The following is a 20,490-nucleotide window of genomic DNA, read 5'->3' on the forward strand; positions in this document are numbered from 1 at the left end:
TAATTGTAATATCTCGTTAGTTGGACTGTCGGCTAGTGTTCTATCGAGTTGTTCATTAGAAAGGTTTGTGTTTTTGTGATGAAAAGGGGTGACTTTTCCATTGAATATTCAACCTGGATTAGTAACACACAGATTCTGCCATAGTCATTGCCTGGGTTATGTATGTGTGGGGCGGAGCTATCAATATAGGGCCAAGACCCTTTTTGGGGGTAGGGGCGTGTTTGTTTTGGTGATTTGAAATATCAACAATGGTTACCAGAAAGCACACTTACCGCACCTTTAAATTACTGACAATAAATGATTTTGAGACAAAAACGTATGACTGTAGGCCTGAATCATTACATATCAGACATTTCTGGTCACTGGTGACATACACATAATCCATGCATACCAAACAATCTAAAACAAAGCAATAGTGACACAGTAAAAACATGTTAACTTACATTTAAGTGTTTTGCGTCATTTGCGTCAGCGACTGGGTTTTTCCACAACTTGGCAATAAGCAATAACATAGTCTGTTATTTACCTACTACTACTAGCCTAGTAATACTGAACTTTAGGGTTAGTCATGTCACCAACCTGGAAAGAAGCATGTGTTGTCCTTAAAAAGCTATTTAAAAAAAAACAAAAAAACAAAACAATATATATATATATATATATATATATATATATATATATATATATATATATATATACACATTTGTTTTGAACTTTGCAGATTTTGTTTATGATCCAACAGCAATATTACACACTTACTAAAGTAAAAAAAATGTTGAAATCAAGGACCCCTTTGTTCTTAAAAAGTTAGTAGGCCATCAGAAAAGTACATTAATGTAGGCTATTAATCATTGTTAATTGAAAAAAAAAAAATCTGAACTGTTTTAAGTGTTGAAGTAACTTTTTTATGTAAGGCCTAATAATGGTTTCAGAATGTCCATATAGCCTATAGTTCCCATCTTTTTGCAAAATGACTAAATTAATGTTTCTTTAACGTTCGCATAACCAAGAGAGCAGATAACATATTCATAACGTGCTTAGAAGAACATGTTTTTGTTAGCTGGGCAGACACACACTCTCTCTCTCTCTCTCTCTCTCTCTCTCTCTCTCTCTCTCTCTCTCTCTCGTGTTCGTCCGTTTGAGCGTCACGATGTTTAAGTCCCGCCCGTTCCGTTATTCCTCTCTCTCTTTACCGACGCCTGTCCCAGTCCCGTGCGCTCATCACCGGAGCCAAGCGGAAGAAACTCTCTGAAACGGCTGTGATATCCCACACAATCAGGAAATACCATTCAAGCTCGCCGTAGCTGCTGCTTTTTTGATCACTTTCTCCTTTAAGCCGATTCTTATCAAGTAGAAAACTTTTTTTGTCTTGAGAGAAGAGATGTGGGTGGTAAACAGTCTGGCCGAACCGCAAACCCACTAACGGAGCCTAAAAACCAGCACAGAGAAAAGCGCTTCTGGAGCGACAAACATCACCACGGTCCGCTGCTTCTGTTCACCGACTGAAGTGAGTCTCTCGTCTGTTCTTATAACATTGTGTAACGTTTATTACAGCAATTACTTTGCGCGCGCGCGCGTGTGTGTGTGTGTGTGTGTGGGCGCTGCGAGCGTTACAGGGACCAAAAGTCCCCTTGTGAGGTTCATTTTTGTATTTAAGCATTTTAAAAATGTAAAAAATGCAGAAAGTTTCGTATGAAGGGTAGGTTTATTGGTAGGGTTAGTGTAAGAGGATAGAATATACAGTTTGTACAGTATAAAAGTACCCAGAAGTGAACTAAACCTACCTGACAAAATATCCTTATAGCTGTATGGCTATGTAAAAACTGTAGAACCCGAATGTCTCCATTTAGAAAGTTAAGAGTATGTGTGTGTAAACTAGACGTGAAGTAAGGGTGACTGGGGCACTTTTTGAGTTTCCTCCTTGTGTAAGTTTACTTGCCATGAATTCAACATATCAGCCCAACACATTAAACATTTGTGTAATACTGAATATGTTACCTATCCATTTGAACAGGAAACATATGTTTATATTAGGCTATAATGAAACGTAGTGTGACAGCTAAACTAAGTCAAACCCCCTTTTTTTTGGTAACATTTGGGACAGCACATCTTATCACTGATTTAGGCTATTGTAGTTAGTTTATACTTTGATGTAGGCTAATTTCATATGCAAGATGGAACTTTTCTGTTCATCATTATTAAGAGTATGTTTACACGACCATGATGTAGCCTAACGTTACTAAAAACAGATTATTTATTTATTTTTTGTAATTATTTTTACGAACACGTTTTTCATATACAGACTACAACGTTATCAAAACAATCGTTCACACGGATCTGCGAAAACGATTAAAACTGTAATTATTATTATTGATCATTGTATTATTCATGCCAGGCCAGTAGTTGGCGATGTCACGTGCAGTAGTGCATCATATTCATGTTTCAATCAAAGGGTTGTGTAATATAGTAGTTATGACATTTTTATGGTCTTATTATGAAAACCAGCAAAAGCTCTCAACTTCCTGTTTGATGCCTGCCCCGCCCACCTACATGATGTCAGACCAATCAGGGCATCCAATCTTGGTTATGTGGTCTCACAGCGAGCTTATTAGGCGAGCAAATAAACACTGTATATTTATTGGGGCCGTGCAATTTATCGAAATATCGCAAATGTACATATCGCAATATGCATATCGCAACGGCACGCAATATCTGAATGATTTTAATAGGCTTTTTCAACATTGTGAAATGTACATTTTAGGTTGATATGACTTGCTTGAAGTTAAAAAGAGTTATTAAATGCAATAACTTGTAAAAAACAACTACTTACAATCACGCACTGTCTGACACACACACCGAAACATTTATGTTAAAATTATATTATCAGATTGTGACTAAAACAATGCTGGTCATTTTCAGAAGTTTTAGCGATGCTTTCTTTTCCCAAAAAGAATGTGAAACACATACATGGTATCATTCTCAGTTTTTATGTATTAAAAAAAAAAATTGAAATCGCAGCATTTAACAAGGTATCGCATATCGCATTTTTCTTCAATCCCCCACAGCCCTAATATTTATATTGTCCCATTTGACCTTATGTCCCAAGCTGCCTTAATCCACGCTACTCCTTTCTGTTTTCCGCATACAGGTGACAACGTTTACAAAACTATCCCTGTTCACACGGATCTGTGAAAGTGATTATACACGTGTTATGCTGCCAGGCCAGTAGTTGGCGATGTCAATTACGCACTTAACACGTAATACACATGTGCATGACGTCACGGTTTTCACAACCTCGAGTTTGTGTTAGTTGGAGGTTATAACTGTATTTCTTTCAAAAACTTGAACTTTGAATCACATTTTAAAAAGTTTGCGTTTTCAGACCGCCAAAAGGCCATTGTCATTTAAAAAAACAACAGTTAAATCACATAAAAAGTTAATTTTTTTTAGTTAAACGGCAAATGGGGCTAAATGTTGCCAACTTTGCCAATGCAAATTTTATATTAGCCTTAAGGACTATAAACTACATAATTTGTTTTAAAAAAAAAAGTGAAGGTAGTTAGTTTTGCTTAAAAAATAATAACGTAAGTTTTATGGGAGCAAAATTATGAATCAATTTAAGTCCCACTTTATATGTTTATGTCTAATGTAATGTACTAACATTTAAATGTATCATTTTGATACAATGGCCTTATTTTGTACATATATTTTTACAGCATACTTATATTTAAAATACTTAAAGGGGGGGTGAAACACTCAGTTTCAGTCAGTGTCATGTCAATCTTGAGTACCTATAGAGTAGCATTGCATCCTGCATATCTCCGAAAAGTCTTTATTTTTTTTATAATTATATAAGAAAGATGCGCTGTTCCGAGTCTTTCCGGAAAAAGCCGAGCGGGTGGGGGCGTATCATGTGAGCGGAGCTAAATAATGACGTGTGCTCGCCGCTGTTATTGTGTTGAGTGCGTCGTAAAGCTGTGTCATCCCTAACAGCGGGAAAAAACTTTATTCAAAATAAAAATATGGCTTTTAATCAGATACAGCCATACATCTATGATCCGGAATCAGACCCAGAGGCTGCAGTTGAACAGGAGCAGCAGCAAAAACGACTAGAGCAGGACGTCTCTATGTGGTACAAGTTATACACTAACTATATAATATGCTTAGCGGCTTGTGTTATTTACATATTTATACTTGAATTATATCGTCGTATTTTTGTCTTTGAAGGTGTACATGTGGGAAGTGCAGTTGTCCACGTGTGTTTGTGTGTTTACGCGTGGTTTATGTAGACATGGTTTTGCACGGCAGGCTAGTGTTTACATAGATAGACACGGAATAGTAGCGCATTTGAATGAAGAAGCGTGCTTATTTAGTTCAACATATTTCCCCCCTCTTTGTGTATTGTTGTTTGGAGTGCTTTTACAATACACAAACATAAAGTTACACATATAGTGGCCAGCTAAACAAATGTACACGCACTACACATCGCATGCTCCATTGATCAATTAACTATACGTGATCATGTTTGGGCTACTTGATGGGCATAGGCAAAAACACAGACATTTGAAGCACTCTTACTCACAGCCTGCGGTACTAACGTTGGGACCTTTATCGTTGGGACTGCTCCATCATTCAGCATTAGGCGATCGGAAAATCCGGCGTCGAGCTGGGCCTTGTTTATGAAACAGTCGGCACCGAAATGCAGCGAACAGACATAAACCTTTGCGCAACTCAGTTGCTGATCCGGAAAAGCAAATTCCATCCACTGTTGCCTTAACGCGGGGTTTTTGGAGAATCTGTGCAGGACTGTCTTGGTCTGGCAACCAAAAACGCACTTTTTGATGTCATTGTTAATTGTGCACATTACCTGTGCAGCGCAGCCTACGAGCCAGCGCTTTGATGGGCATAGCCTGTTGCTTTCGCTCTCTCCCTCTCTCTCTCTCACGCTCTTCTGGTAGAATTGTCCGTACGGCCCATACAAGGAAATTCCGAAACTTTAATGTCAAGGGGACGCATGATCGAAAAAAAATTGCCGAACCTTATGACTAACCGGAAGTAGTATTTTTGACAAAGAAATACTCCCATCAAACGTCCACCTTAACTTTTGAAACTTTGTCCATGTTTAGTATGGGATTCCAAGTCTTTAACAGTGTAAAAAGATCAGTATGCATGAAACAGCATTTCACCCCCCCTTTAATGTAATTACAGTTGTAATTACACTATAATTACACTGGAAAATGTGACCAAATGTTCTCTTAATTTAATCACTTTCGCCATTGCATCATATCTAGTATTTTCTGAGAACTCACAGAATATTCTGTTCCCTTTCATTCAGTACACTACGAGTCACGCCTCCGTTCCTTTCCTTCAGGGAACAAGGGTTAAATGTAACCGAGACATTTTTAGTATATGAATGGTGTACATTTTCAAGCAACAATTTCTCTTAGCATATTTCTTAAATGAATCACTGTAATATTGTCAGTTAGTATGAGTCCACTTTCACATCCTCCACAGATAATCAGTCTTCCCCCACGCATGATTTTGGTGATTTTGGTTCTCATTTTATTTAGGTGCTTGTGCCTTTAGATTGGTGTGTCTTTACTCCCAACATCAAGAAGGCTTCTGTCTCAAAATCTCCAGGTGTTTAAGTGCTGTTTGGTGGTGGGAAAAATAAAGAGCGGATTGCTACAGGTTTTTTTTTTAGATGTAGCTTACAGTTAAAAATGTAATAAAATATGTATTTAGTCATTTAAAGTTGACATGAAAAGGAAGTTGTGATAGTCTTTTCGGACCTATTGTGACTATGGCTTCTGGAACAGGAAAAATATGTAGGGCGGGCTTAATTTTATCCATTGGGAATTGATCGGGTGGTTGTGGTTTGCTATTGGTGGATCTCATGTGAGTGACAGGTTGCCCCGCCCTCCTGCCAGTAAACACATCATCAGAGAAGAGATGACATAAATAATGCAAGAGGGAGAAGTTATTTTGAATTGTCCATTTTGATTTCACTGTGACTTTATTGGGAATTCGATGGGAATCCCCGTTTAGACAGCCAGATAGACATGTGCATACGTGTGAGCATTCATGTCCACTGAGCTGGATCGCATGATGGACCACAGTTCAAGAGTCCACGTGTTTTCCTTTTGTCAGCTCTTTCTGTCCATCTGCTTTGAAACATTTACCCCACATTTTCACTTCATGAGGCTGCAGCACACGTTTGCGCTCACATGTCATCTTAAAGTGGAACGTTCTCGAAATAAAAAGACTTAAACATGACTAATGATGTGACTAATAAACCATCAGCTAAAGACCAGCATGACACGTCACACAATGTCTGCTCTTACCTTTGACCTGATTAGAGGTGAGAAATCCTCCCCCAAAAAAGGCCGGGGCTATTTGTCACACTTTACCCCAACGGATGATTCTTAGACTATGTTTAGCAGGGGATGTTCGCACACTGCATGGGGTATGTTGTCACAATGGGATCTTGCCTTTAAACAGGCTAGCACAGGTTTTCAGCTATACATTATGCCTAGTTACATGCAACTAAACTAATCCTAATCCTGTAGTATATGTAGTTACTTAATATTGCTAATTATATATTACTTAAATATATAATTAGAGTGTAACAATGACAAAAATAAAGTTTAAACAAATAAGTTAATATAAAACATTTATGAAAAGGCAGAAGTCTTCATTAAGTCTCATTATTCACAAGCTTACACTTACTGTACAATAAGGGTCCACTTTTTTAACATTTACTAATACATTACTGAAATCAAAATTACAAGGACCTGAGCTGACATTAACTAACAACTAATATTTTTATTAATAACATTAACAAAGATACAATAAATAATGTAATGTATTTTTGTTAATGCTAGTAAATGCATTAACTAACCTTATTGTAAAGTGTTACTAACTCTTATCTATAGTTTATTGCTAATAACCCATCATTATGAAGATGTAGTACGAATCTCAGTGGCAGAGCTCTGAATTCAAACACCTGCCATTATTTGGCTCAAATGTTTTCCGTTTAAAAGCATAATGTGAGCTATAAAACATTTGTGTGGGATCAAAATGATTCCAGTCACACTGAATTGAGTCTGATTTTAATACCCAAATGAACCCAACAGCAATGCAAAATCACCCCCTAATGTTCCATCTTCATGGTAGAACATCTGCGGTTAAATGTTCAGATGGGTTTAACACACTTTTTCCTACACCCAGTGATCCGTAAAGCGTGTCTTTCATCAGTTCTCAGGGAGCGAATGCTGTTTAAAATGTTCCATGAATCACCTCTTGTTTCATGGTTTGCTGTTTGAAGTTAACGGTGGCCTGATCAGGAGTTTTGGGGCTGGTCACTGACTGACCACTGGAAACAGTATAATTCATGACTATTTGAAGCCTTCTATGTTTCATGTAGTATTTATTTAATTAGCTTTTCTTATATACAATATATATATATATATATATATATATATATATATATATATATATATATATATATATATAATATATATATGCATTCTATAGGTTGTTTTTCAAGCACCTTATTACGACCTATATTTACATTTTAAAGTCATGCGCCCTCTAGCTGACATAAAAATAATGACAGTGTCGTGTTACGTTTGACATCATGATATGACGTATATGACTGTCGTTACCAGTCAAAATGCGTGTTCATTTTAATGCAATGTGTGGACTTTTTACCACCATTTGTCATATTTCCATTTAGCAAAAATATTGTTTTTAATTTACAACTACACCCACCCCATCCCTGAACCTGCCCACTGATTTATAGTTATTCACACTTTATGAGCACGTGTTCCCTGGGATCAAACTCACGATCGCATGATCACATGTTGTTGTTGTATAGTGCAATGCTTTACCAACTGAGCTATGCAAAACCTGAAATATTAAAGCTACACTGTGTGATATTTTCCCCCATCTAGCGGTGTGACGGTACAGTGCCTTGCGAAAGTATTCGGCCCCCTTGAACTTTGCGACCTTTTGCCACATTTCAGGGTTCAAACATAATGATATGAAACTGAAATTTTTTATGAAGAATCAACAACAAGTGGGACACAATCATGAAGTGGAACGAAATGTATTGGATATTTCAAACTTTTTTAACAAATCAAAAACTGAAAAATTGGGCTTGCAAAATTATTCGGCCCCCTTAAGTTAATACTTTGTAGCGCCACCTTTTGCTGCGATTACAGCTGTAAGTCGCTTGGGGTGTGTCTCTATCAGTTTTGCTCATCGAGAGACTGAAATGTTTGCCCATTCCTCCTGCAGAACAGCTCGAGCTCAGTGAGGTTGGATGGAGAGCGTTTGTGAACAGCAGTTTTTAGTTCTTTTCACAGATTCTCGGTTGGATTCAGGTCTGGACTTTGACTTGGCCATTCGAACACCTGGATATGTTTATTTCTGAACCATTCCATTGGAGATTTTGCTTTATGTTTTGGATCATTGTCTTGTTGGAAGACAAATCGTTTTGCAAAAGTTTTGCATTGTTGCCAAAAAGTTCAATTTTGGTTTCATCTGACCAGAGCAGCTTATTCCACATGTTTGGTGTGTCTCCCAGGTGGCTTGTGGCAAACTTTAATCGACACTTTTTTCTTCTTGCCACTCTTCCAGAAAGGCCAGATTTGATTGCTGTCCCATGGACAGAGTCTCCCACCTCAGCTGTAGATCTCTGCAGTTCCTCCAGAGTGATCATGGGCCTCTTGGCTGCATCTCTCATCAGTCTTCTCCTTGTATGAGCTGAAAGTTTAGAGGGACGGCCAATTCTTGGTAGATTTGCAGTAGGGCTGTCATTTTTGAAAAAAATCTAATTCGAACAGATATCAAATATCAAGCAATGTATTTGAATATTCTAATATCTACGACCCACCCCTCATTTAAAAAAAACCCCAAAAAACGGACACTGCCGTAACGGAGATTCAATCACAAATGCATTAACAGTCTGACAGTTATAAACAGGACTCAGGCCACAGCCTGTATGGAAAAATAAATTGTTAACTTAATGTTTGAAACAGCAGGTTATGAACTGAATCGATATGAAGTGCCACTATACAATCATCACAGCTTTCAGTTTGTCTACCGCATCAGATGTCGACGCCGTCCTCTCCAGCAGCTGGAATTTGTTTACGTATGCCATAGCAACTCTCAACGGCCACCAGGACTTATACGGTTTTATAAAAGCTATTTATTTGTTGTAAAGTGTAATAATCAGCTCAGAAAAAATAAATTCTAATGTCAGGTGCAGTTGAAGTAGTTGTTTGTTTGCTTACATGGGTAGGTTTAGGGACAGTGTCATTATGCCAACATTATCTTCATAACTTCTTACGAAATAAACAGTTTATCCCTCAGAAAAATGTACTTTCCTCTTGTCAACATGCTTGGTGCATGTGAGCGCGGCGTGTGCGGCATACGTCATATAAGGACGCACACTCAAAAGTAATCCGGTCAAGTCATGTACATGGTGAAATGTTTCGTTTGATCGATTCATGAAAAGGTTTATCCCACCCATCTCAAAACCATTACAATTTCATTCAGTTTGGGCATTTTTATTACGATTGAGGTGTTTATATGGAGCATTTTCATTCAGATTGGACTTTTAAACCGATTACAGTGCTCCATGTAAACGCACCCGACTGTAGATGGCACTTTAAAAACCGAATTGTTTATTTATAGTTCGATTACGGATATTTCACGTCATGTTTGAATGCATATTCGAATATCAAATAAAAAGTGACAGCCCTAATTTCCAGTGGTCTGATACTCCTTCCATTTCAATATTATCGCTTGCACAGTGCTCCTTGGGATGTTCAAAGCTTTAAAGGAAATCTTTTTGTATCCAAATCCGGATTTAATCTCCTCCACAACAGTATCTCGGACCTGCCTGGTGTGTTCCTTGTTCTTCATGATGCTCTCTGCGCTTTAAACGGACCTCTGAGACTATCACAGTGCAGGTGCATTTATACGGAGACTTGATTACACACAGGTGGATTCATCATCATCATTAGTCATTTAGGTCAACATTGGATCATTCAGAGATCCTCACTGAACTTCTGGAGAGAGTTTGCTGCACTGAAAGTAAAGGGGCCGAATAATTTTTCAGTTTTTGATTTGTTAAAAAAGTTTGAAATATCCAATAAATTTTGTTCCACTTCATGATTGTGTCCCACTTGTTGATTCTTCACAAAAAGTTACAGTTTCATATCATTATGTTTGAAGCCTGAAATGTGGCAAAAGGTCGCAAAGTTCAAGGGAGCTGAATATTTTCGCAAGGCACTGTATATAGCCTAGTGTAGATTGTTAAAATAAACATTTTAAATTAGAACTTACAATAGACAAAAACAGCCAACAGTTTTTTTTTCTTTGTTTTTAAATTAAATCCTAAAGGTCATAAAGAACTTTGTTTTTCCACCTCCAAGAAAGGAATATTTCACTTGTTTACCTAAATCTAAATGCAATTTTCCTTGCTCTACCCAAGGCAAAAAGCCATGTGTTGACTTTGAAACAGAGTACACTTTACAGTATGCATCTGTGGCACAATTACTAGATTTTCGCATCAATACATGTTTGTTTTATTGCAGACAGTGCACAGTTATTTTAATTCAGCGCGTTCAGCACAGCAAAATAGGCTCGGTGCAGAGGTGCAGAAACAATCGCGGCACTTCGCACTGACAGACCGAAAGTGCGTGCAGTGTGAAAACTGTAATCTGTTAACATGGGTACTGTGGTTAGGTTCTTGGGTGAAAGGAAGAAGGCAGGGTCGGCTGGACTGGGACTCTGGTTTTTATTCAACCACTCAAAAATAAACACAACAGGCGCACGTGGGCGCATCAAACATAAGCAGCTTCTCCAAATGTCAATCAGTTGATCTCTTCTTTCAGTGTCACTCTCCACAGCCAGCACACAGTCTCAATCCCAGTCCAAAACTCTCTCCCTCATCTCTCTCTGTCGTGGATTTTAAGCCGTCTCTCCACGCCAATTACTGCAATCAGACACAGGTGTTATTCATTTGCACTTGACCCACTTACGCCCCGCTCGGCTCCGCATTCTCTCTCCCTCTGCCGATCCCGCAAAACCACGCCTCCCCTGCCACAGGTACAAAAAAACACGCACCGCAAACAGACCACACTGTGTGTGAAATGGGCATCAGCAGGTGTCGCGATAGCCATGCTCGATATATTGCCACTTTTACACGACTTTCTCATGCTGCCACAGCAACATTACATACATACTGTTACAGTTTTGTCCACCACCCTTTTTCCATCATCATTATATTTCACGGGTAAGCCAAAATGCTCTCATGCGATGTGAATGATGCGGGAAGCTCAAGTTCTTCTGCTCATCCGCTAGCCATTGTTGTTGACTGATTATGCCTTCACGTGAACACATGCTGCGTGTAGTTTCACTGAAACTCGGCATCGAGTTTAAAGGAACAAAATTACTTAAAAAGTAATATCGACAAATAACACGCTCATTTACTCTGCGATCGCTAAACAATTAAGATTAATCCGCAAGTATAAAAAAAAGAAAAAAAAGCGCAATAAATCCGCAGGTCACGTGCGTGCCGAACTGTGGGTCGTGATTCATTCGGATCACGGATCAACGGCGATCCGTCTCACCCCTAACTTTAAGATAAGTAGTTTCTAAGGATACTGATCTTTAGAAGGCAGACTGAGATGGTGGATGGGATGTTTGTGTAACATTATCACATTATTACTGTTTGATAACATAGTCAAGCAAAAGGTCATATTGATCACCATTGTGTGTCTGTCGAGTGGAAAGAGCGAGACCATTTTGCAGTGTTTACTACAGTAAAGTTGACGAGTGGATCTCTGAGCTGCTGTGAGTGAGTGGAGGTGGGGATAATTTGTGCATTCATAGATCCGCGTATACTAAATGAGACAAGGGTGTAAAGTTACATTCAAGCTTTTTTAAGACATGAAGACTGCCGTTTTTTTACAGGGGAAAAAACTTTAAATATATCATTTTGGTGAGTTTTAAGAGATAAAATTATTGACTACAGTGTATAGCCAAAACCCAAATCGCTCCCCGGGTGCTGCAGCAAATGACTGTTCAATGCTCTGGGTGTGTGCCCATGGTTGGCAGTGTGTGTGTGTTCACTACTCACTGCCCCTAATGTGTGTGCACTAACTTGGATGGGTTAAATGCATGGACAAATTCCAAGTATGGGTTACCTACATCTCACCTTCACATCATGTCTTTCACTATTTTACAGTATCCATGTTACATTTACATACTAGTAATAAAAGTAGTAATAAAAAAAACATAGTAGTAATAAAAGTAAATTATGGATATGCATCTAACCCTATAGTAAGTATATGTCCTTAATTGATATTACTTAAACATATAACTACACTTAAAGCTGCACTATGTAATTTTTATGTCCGCTAGAGGGCGCCTATTCAAAACAAAGGTGTAGTTTGGTGACGCCAAGTTTGAGCTCAGAATCTGTGGTCTTCACCTCACAGCTGGTTGGAAAAGAAACGGGATAGGACTCAGGCAGAAATCATGTTCATGGATGCGATTATTAATGTTACTGTAGTGTGAAGCTGGAGCAATTGTTGCACAAACACACGGCTCGTGAGCAGCGGGACTTTTACTTTGATGGGACACAGTCGCTGGCGCCATTTCCCCTTGTCCGGTCATGAGTATGAAGAAACGCAGCTCTGTTTATCATATTAAATACATTTAAGTGTGTTTAAAATTATATTCTGTGTTCGCTCAGAGGCTGCTGTGACACTTGTTCACACTGCTAAGAGAAAAGCATTTCTACAGAATAAAACCGGAAACCGAGGGTAACGCAGATATGACGCAATTGACTCGTGACTCGCTCAGACGTCCCGGCTCCTTGGTTAAAAAAGCAATTTTCTCACAATTTACAAATAGTTAGAAACATTAACTCAACTGAACAAAATATATAACACTGGCCTGGTGGTTTTTGGATATTTTACTGCAAAAATCAAATAGTGCACCTTTAAGTGTTACACTTTATTATAAGGTGTCATTGTTACATGCCAAAATCGAAAACAGAATTCAATTAACCGCACAGCCCCATAGTTTCTTGCTGTCGTTGCAATGTCTCTGTTACTGACAGATGAATTAGTAAAACGTTCCCGTTCTCTCTCTGTCTTAAAACTTTGAAAACTGCTCATATTCCTTTATGTGACAAACCTTCAAATGTCTGGTGAGGTTGGTGGAGTTGAAATGTTTTTCCTTAGCACACACATTGCAAAATGCAAATCGATCGTCTTTTTCAGACACCTGGTAGAACTGCCAGACGTAAGTGAATTATTTCAGCTGCACACCACACAGAAAAGTTTTGCGTCTTCTGATCAGCCTTTATAGAGACCACGATTAAACTATTTACAGTGATCATATTGGCTGATAAAAATCTGATCAGAGGATTATTTGTTGTGTTATCAACATGATCACTTTAACCAGCTCCTGATATGAAGAACTAGCAATGTCTGATTCAATACAGCAGCATTCAGAGTTTAAAAGGGCTACGTTCAGACTGCAGGCAAAGGTGGCCCAAAACAACAGATTGTTTCGCTCATATGTGACTCAGATCTGTTTATTTCATAGTTGTGTGACCAGCACAAATGGATTTTTTTTTCCAATTCTGATTCGGGCCACTTCCGTATGTGGTACTAAATCTGATATAGTCACATCGAAAGTCACAGCATGTTTACAGCACTCTTGATCGACATTTGTCACAGTTCTGTGCTGATGGAAGCCACTCCAAAGATTTTACATACACTACATTTTACATACATTTGGTCATTTGGTTAAGTTAATATGGAAAACGGTAGTGGAGGGACAGTGAGGTCTAGGTATAAAGGTTACAGCTCTATACAAGCAAAACCTGAGGGAAAACTATTTGTTTAAAAATATAAAAACTTAGCTCTCGTTCTCCTCATATTCTCAAATTCAGCAGCACATCATCTTATAAATGAACACGTAAACACTGATTTCAGTGTCCTCCATGTTTACGTCTGTTATTGTTCTTTTGTGAATATGGGTCCGTTTGAGACCATGATCTGTTCAAACTCTCAATTAAAACAAATTATTGCCAAACAAATAATATCACATCTGAGCAATAAATCAGACTTGAGTACTAAGGCTTTGCAATGTGAGCTAAGTCAAAGTTATACATTCAATCTGTGCAGTTTTATTATTCTAAAGTAGTTCAAAGTTTAGTCTTTGAACACGCAAACAGACAATACTGCAGATCTAAAGTTTGTGTTCTTTTAAATCTAACTCTTTGGTCACAACATGACGAATCAATTTTCTATTGTTAATATGTCTTCACCTAGTACAGATTTGCAGATCAGAGTTCACCAAACTTGATAGAGTTGAACTTGTATGGCAAGCCATTTAGACTATTATTCATTCCCACGATTTAAATTATTATTATTATTTTCAATTCAGTTTTCACTAGTAAAATGCTAATTCTTGATAACAGGAATTACATTTCCTCTAGTAAAGATGTTGATGAGTAACCAACCACATAATTATTAATATATAAAAAAATATATTTTGTATTTCTGATATGTGAAACAGGGATTTCTAAGAAATCAATTATTGATATCAAAAAATGTATTTGAATGTCCGCCTATGAACTGTAGTGAAAATGATATTTGATGTACTAGTTGAAATATTGCAAGCTGTTTTGACTTTTATTGGTTTCCAGGGTATGATTTCCTGATTGCAACAATAACATTTCCACAAATTCTTAATGTCAGAAATCGTCTCAGGTTACGTATGTAACCCTAGTTCCCTGAGGGAACGAGACGCTGCGTCGAAACGCTGTGAGAACGCCTCTGCGTTAATGCGTCGTGAAGCGCCTGTAGAACCATTCCATCGGAAAAAAGATCGATCGTCGGCGTGATGACGTCATCGACCGGAAGCTATAAAACGTCCGTGAAAACAAACAGGAACTAACTTCTGATAAAGCCTGAAGTAAGTGATCACGGACACGCCGGGAGTATGGCAAAGCGACGCAGCGTCTCGTTCCCTCAGGGAACTAGGGTTACATACGTAACCTGAGACGTTCCCTTTCGGGGAACTCGAGCTGCGTCGAAACGCTGTGAGAACGCTTATACCCACAACGCCATAGGACCAAGTGTCTCGTATGTGTGAAGCCGAAGCGCACACGGTTACGAGAGTACCTGCGCCCCAACAGTAGATGCCAGGTCTAGTTCGTAGAACCTGACGAAGGTTAAAGGAGACGACCATCCGGCCGCGTTACAAATATCGTGGAGGGAAGCCCCTGACAAAAGTGCTTTAGAAGCAGCCATACCCCTGGTTGAATGCGCCCGGACAGCCAGTGGAGACTGCTGCCCGGCCACCTCATAAGCAAGTGAGATGGCCTCGACCACCCACTTGCTCATCCTCTGCTTAGATACTGGGGCCCCTTCTTAGGGGGCCCGAAACAGACAAACAGCTGATCAGTTTTTCTCCACAGGGCAGCTCTGTGGACATAGTATCTAGTGCTCTAACAGGGCACAGCAGATTAATCCTTCCTGGTCTGACGTCGTGAAAGGAGGAGGACAGAATGCTTGAAGAGTAATGGGGCCCCGTGGGCTCGTAGGAACCTTGGGGACATAACCCGGCCTGGGATGTAGAAATCCCCGGCGCAAACTCTAGACATGAGGGCCCTACAGACAGGGACTGAATATCTCTTATTCTTTTGAGAGATGAAATAGCCAAAAGGAATATAGTCCTGAGGTGAGGAACTTATCTGACACCTCCTCCAAGGGTTCAAACGGAGGCTCGGACAAGCCCCGCAAAACACAGGCTACGTCCCATGCTGGGACCCTCGAGTGCATAACAGGCCTCAACCTTAAAGTGCCACGGAGGAAACGTGTAATCAGAGGGTGTCTTCCCAAGACACTCCACCCAAAGGGACGTGGAAGGCACCCAAGGCCGCCACGTACGCCTTTATTGTGGAGGGGGTCAACCCTGCCGAGAACCTTGCCTGCAGAAACTCCAGCACTGTACCAACCGGGCAGTTAACTGGGTCCCACTGGCGTTCTCTGCACCATGCTGAGAAAAGTTTCCCTTTCAGAGCGTACAGTTTCCTCGTAGACGGAGCTCTGGAGTGAAGGATGGTCTCTACGACCTCGGCCGAGAGACCTTCCTCTATGAGCCTAGCCCCCTCAGAGGCCAGGCCCACAGTTTCCACATCTCTGGGCGTGGGTGCAGGAATCTCCCGCCCGCCTGAGAGCGTAGATCCCTCCTGGTCGGAATCTCCATCGGAGAGCCTTCCAGGAAAGATATCAGGTCCGAAAACCATACTCGGGTCGGCCAGTACGGAGCCACTAGAAGTACCTGGGCCCCGTCCCGGCGTACCCTCTCCAGAACTCCTGGAAGCAAGACAATCGGGGGGAAGGCGTACAGAGGTGGCCTCGGCCACCCCTGTACCATGGCATCCAACCCCAGCGGGGCTGGATGGGTCAGAGAAACCACTGCGGGCAGTGAGAACTCTCCGCCGAAGCAAATAGCTCCCATATACCTTCCATAGGAGCTCCACCACTTCTGGGTGGAGTCTCCATTCCCCGGGCCTCGGCCCCTGCCTCGACAGGCTGTCTGCTTCCTGATTCAGGACCCCCGGGATATATACTGCTCTGACTGACAGCAATTTCCCTTGGGCCCACAGGAGGATCCGATGTGCCAATTTGTCCAACGGACGGGACCTCAGACCCCCCTGGTGATTTATATAGACGACCACCGATGTGTTGTCTGCACATGGTGGCCCCTGAGGTCGGGCAGGAACTGTTTCAATGCAAGAAACACTGCGAGCATCTCTAGCCGATTTACGTGCCAGTGCCGCTGATGTTCCTGCCATAGACCCTGGGATGAGCGACCACTCATGGTCGCCCCCCCCAGCCCGTGAGAGAGGCATCTGTCGTTAGCGTTACGCGACGAACATGAGCCCCTAACACGGGACCCTGAGATAGAAACCCCGGGTTTTCCCACATGACCAGAGCACGTAGGCATCGCCGCGTGACTGTGATCGTGCGGAGCGGATTTCCCCTCGGGGAGAATCCCTTTGTTTTGAGCCACCACTGCAGTGGCCTCATGTACAGTAGGCCAAGAGGTATTACATTGGACGCTGCTGCCATGAGACCTAACAGTTTCTGGAACTGTTTCACAGTGACGGCCCGGCCTAGCTTCTGTTCTTTGACTGCTGCCAGGATCGATGCTATGCGTGTTGGCGATAATTGCGCCCGCATTATTACCGAGTCCCAGTTCACACCTAGAAAAGTGGTTCTCTAAGCCGGAGAAAGCACACTCTTCTTGGCGTTCAGCCTCAACCCCAACTTGATATTTGATTGATACTTGATATCGATGCTGAACCGCCATCTGCTCTGTATTCGCTAGAATCAGCCAGTCGTCGATATACCTCAGAATGCGGATGCCCTGTAGACGCAACGGCGCCAGTTCTGCATCCACACACTTGGTAAATGTGCGGGGTGACAGTGCTAGACCGAAAGGAAGCTAATGTCGGGCGTAAGCCCCATCCTTCTTCGGCACGATGAAGTAACGGCTGTAAAACCCAGACTCCCTGCTGGGAGGGGAAACCCTCTCTATAGCCCCTTTTTGCAGGAGTGTCTGTACTTCCTGTACCATTACCAGAGCCTGCTCCGGGCCCACCTCTGTAGGTAGGACACCGTTGCAGGACCCAATGAGATATATTCGATTGACGTTTCCACTCGTCTAGAGAATCTACTAAGGGAACCAGCCTCTCGAGGCTGGCCTCTGGTGTACTTTGAGCAACAAGCACAGTGCCCTGAAGCGGCGGACCGGCAGGGAACGACTGACTTGACTGCTCGGGAGCCCCCCGAAGGGGGAGCGGACCACCCTCGAGTGGCCCGCGGGGACCGCCTGCGCCCCGTCATTGCGGCGGGGTTGGCCGCGCGGCCCCCAGAGGGCGCTGCAGGACAACGGGTACCGTAGGCAGAGGTAAACACCGTTTCCCTTCGGAGGGGACTACCCTCAGCGTCCTTTTGTTTCTCCTGCCCTCCGAGGAGGGGGCGGCCCACCCTCAGGTGGCCCGCAGAGACCGACTGCGCCCCGGCATTGCGGCGGGGTTGGCAGCGCGGCCCCCAAAGGGTGCCGCAGGGAAAACGGGTACCGTAGGCAGGGGTAAACACCGTTTCCCTACGGGGGGAACCACCCTCAGCGTCCTGGCGCCTCTAGCGTCAGGAACGCTTCGACGAGGCCTTCTTGGCGATCAGGACTGTCCTCAGATCAGCCCTGCCCCTCGAAGGGCTCGTCTGAGAGTGCCGCCCCTCGTCCCCGCGCTGAGGGGGAGTTCGGGTGGCGACGCTCTGTTTTTGTTTTGCCCTGTGCGAGGCGCTCGTACTCGGCTTGGGCTGCTTGATGTCAGCAGCAGCCCCAGGGACCTGGACCCTGAGAGGGAGAAACTGCTTGAGCGCCGCAGCTTGCTTTTTGGACTCCTGGAACCTCTCGGTGACAGTATGGACTGCGTCACCGAAGAGGCCTCCAGGAGAAAGCGGCGCATCCAGCAGAAAAGCTTTCTCCCTCTCTTTGATGTCAGTGGGGTTCAACCATAAGTCCCTCTCCGTGGCCACCAGGGCTGCCATAGAGCGGCCCACACATCTGGCCGTCTCTTTGGTGGCCCGGAGAGCTAAATCGGCAGAAGAACGAAGTTCCGTAATAATATCTCCCCCCACTGCATCGCTACTGTCCAGATCCCTCAGCAGGTCAGCCTGGTATGCCTGCACGATTGCCATAGTGTGCAGGCATGCAGCCGCCTGACCCGCTGCCGAGTACGCTTTGCCCACCAACGCCGACGTTGTTTTTAGAGGTCTGGTGGGCAAAGACGGGGCTTTAAGGGACGATGCCGAGGAAGGCGAGAGATGGCTCGCGAGCGTCTCTTCAACCTTTGGCATCGCCCCATACCCATACTGTTTCAGCCCAGCGATGTTACTATAGACCGAAGTCTGTGGGCTGAAAACGCGGTATGATGCCGGTCTCTTCCACGATCTTGCCACCTCAGTGTGCAAGTCGTGAAAGAACGGCAAGCCCCGCCGCTGAGGCTCTGAAGCGCGAGAAGGCAGGAATCTCTCGTCTAATTTACTTGCACGTTTACTTCCTGCCTCGTATCTCTCGGTTGGCCAGTCGATGTTAAGCCTGGCCACCGCTCGCGTCAGAACCTCAACGAGCTCCTCGCATGCAGGGGACTGAAGTGGCGAGTCTTCAGTCTCGATGCTTTCAACGTCCACCTCCTCAGAGCTGGACAGATGAAGCACCGGCGACTCTCTCGGGGGGGAAGAAACCGCCATGCGTGCTTCCATGCCCCGAGAAGAGCCGCTGGATGGTGCAGGTGAGGGCAGAGATAAGGCAGCGCCCGTCTCTAACCCCTCTGCAACATCCAATTGTGATCCCCACGACTGCAGCCTCCGCTCCGCCTCGGCGGCAGCGGGACCAGAGCCGCGGGGAACACGAGCCGAGGCACCCTCCTCAAAGAGTGCCCGGCGGGAGCGCAGCGTTCTCAGTGGCATACGCTCACAGTGCTCGCAAGCAGCCCCCTCGAGGGCTGCCTGGGCATGCTGCGCTCCCAAGCAGGCTACACAAAGAGAGTGTGTATCCCCACTCGTGATGTAACGTGGGCAGGGCTGAACACAACTCTTAAAACTGCTTTCACTCGCCATAATTCTCTATCTATTTTATTTTCTCTTTGTTTTGTTAATATATATGAAATATTTAACAAAAAGGGTGGAAAAACTCTTCAATAGACAGACAAAAACACCAAATAGACAGACAGGTTCACACAGATCGCTTGCTGAAGGCTCAGAAGCTAGTTCCTGTTTGTTTTCACGGACGTTTTATAGCTTCCGGTCGATGACGTCATCATGCCGACGATCAATCTTTTTTCCGATGGAATGGTTCTACAGGCGCTTCACGACGCATTAACGCAGAGGCGTTCTCACAGCGTTTCGACGCAGCTCGAGTTCCCCGAAAGGGAACAGATTTTTACTGCTGCTAATAATGCAATTTTGATATCAGGAATTACATTCCCACTAGAATAAATGTGAACTCTTGATTTCTCACAGAAATACGAATTCATTTCAACTAGTAAAAAACTATATAATTAAATAATAATGAAACTATAATTAAACTATTTATCTGTAATTGATTTATTACTGGTTAAATGTCACCATAGGCTGCCTTTAACATGTCAGCTGTGTACATAGATAGACTGTTATTCTTGGACCTCATTGCCCAGTATGCTCTGCTCATTATTAGTTTACCTGTTTCACCTATGTCTTGTTTTCTTAGTTTACTCCTCAGTCTATTTAAATGCCATTTGCCTTGTGTTCTGGATGAAGTCTTGTTAGTTTTTTTGTTGTTGCTGGTTTTGGTTTACATTCTCTGTTGGCATTTTGAGCAGTTCTTGGTTTTCTTAAGTTTGAT

General features: G+C 42.6%; 1 protein-coding gene across 1 annotated transcript in view; it reads left to right on the forward strand.

Annotated features, from left to right (window-relative positions):
• Positions 1-1,171: 1,171 nt before the first annotated feature.
• The window catches only part of cers2b (ceramide synthase 2b), a 54,804-nt gene continuing 35,485 nt past the window's right edge, over positions 1,172-20,490 (forward strand). The window contains exon 1 of the mRNA XM_067449266.1: positions 1,172-1,504. The gene's annotated coding sequence lies outside the window, so the exon portion shown is untranslated. The remainder of the gene's footprint in view (positions 1,505-20,490) is intronic.

Source organism: Pseudorasbora parva, chromosome 7 (assembly GCF_024679245.1).
Source record: "Pseudorasbora parva isolate DD20220531a chromosome 7, ASM2467924v1, whole genome shotgun sequence".
In the NCBI taxonomy this organism is placed as follows: domain Eukaryota; kingdom Metazoa; phylum Chordata; class Actinopteri; order Cypriniformes; family Gobionidae; genus Pseudorasbora; species Pseudorasbora parva.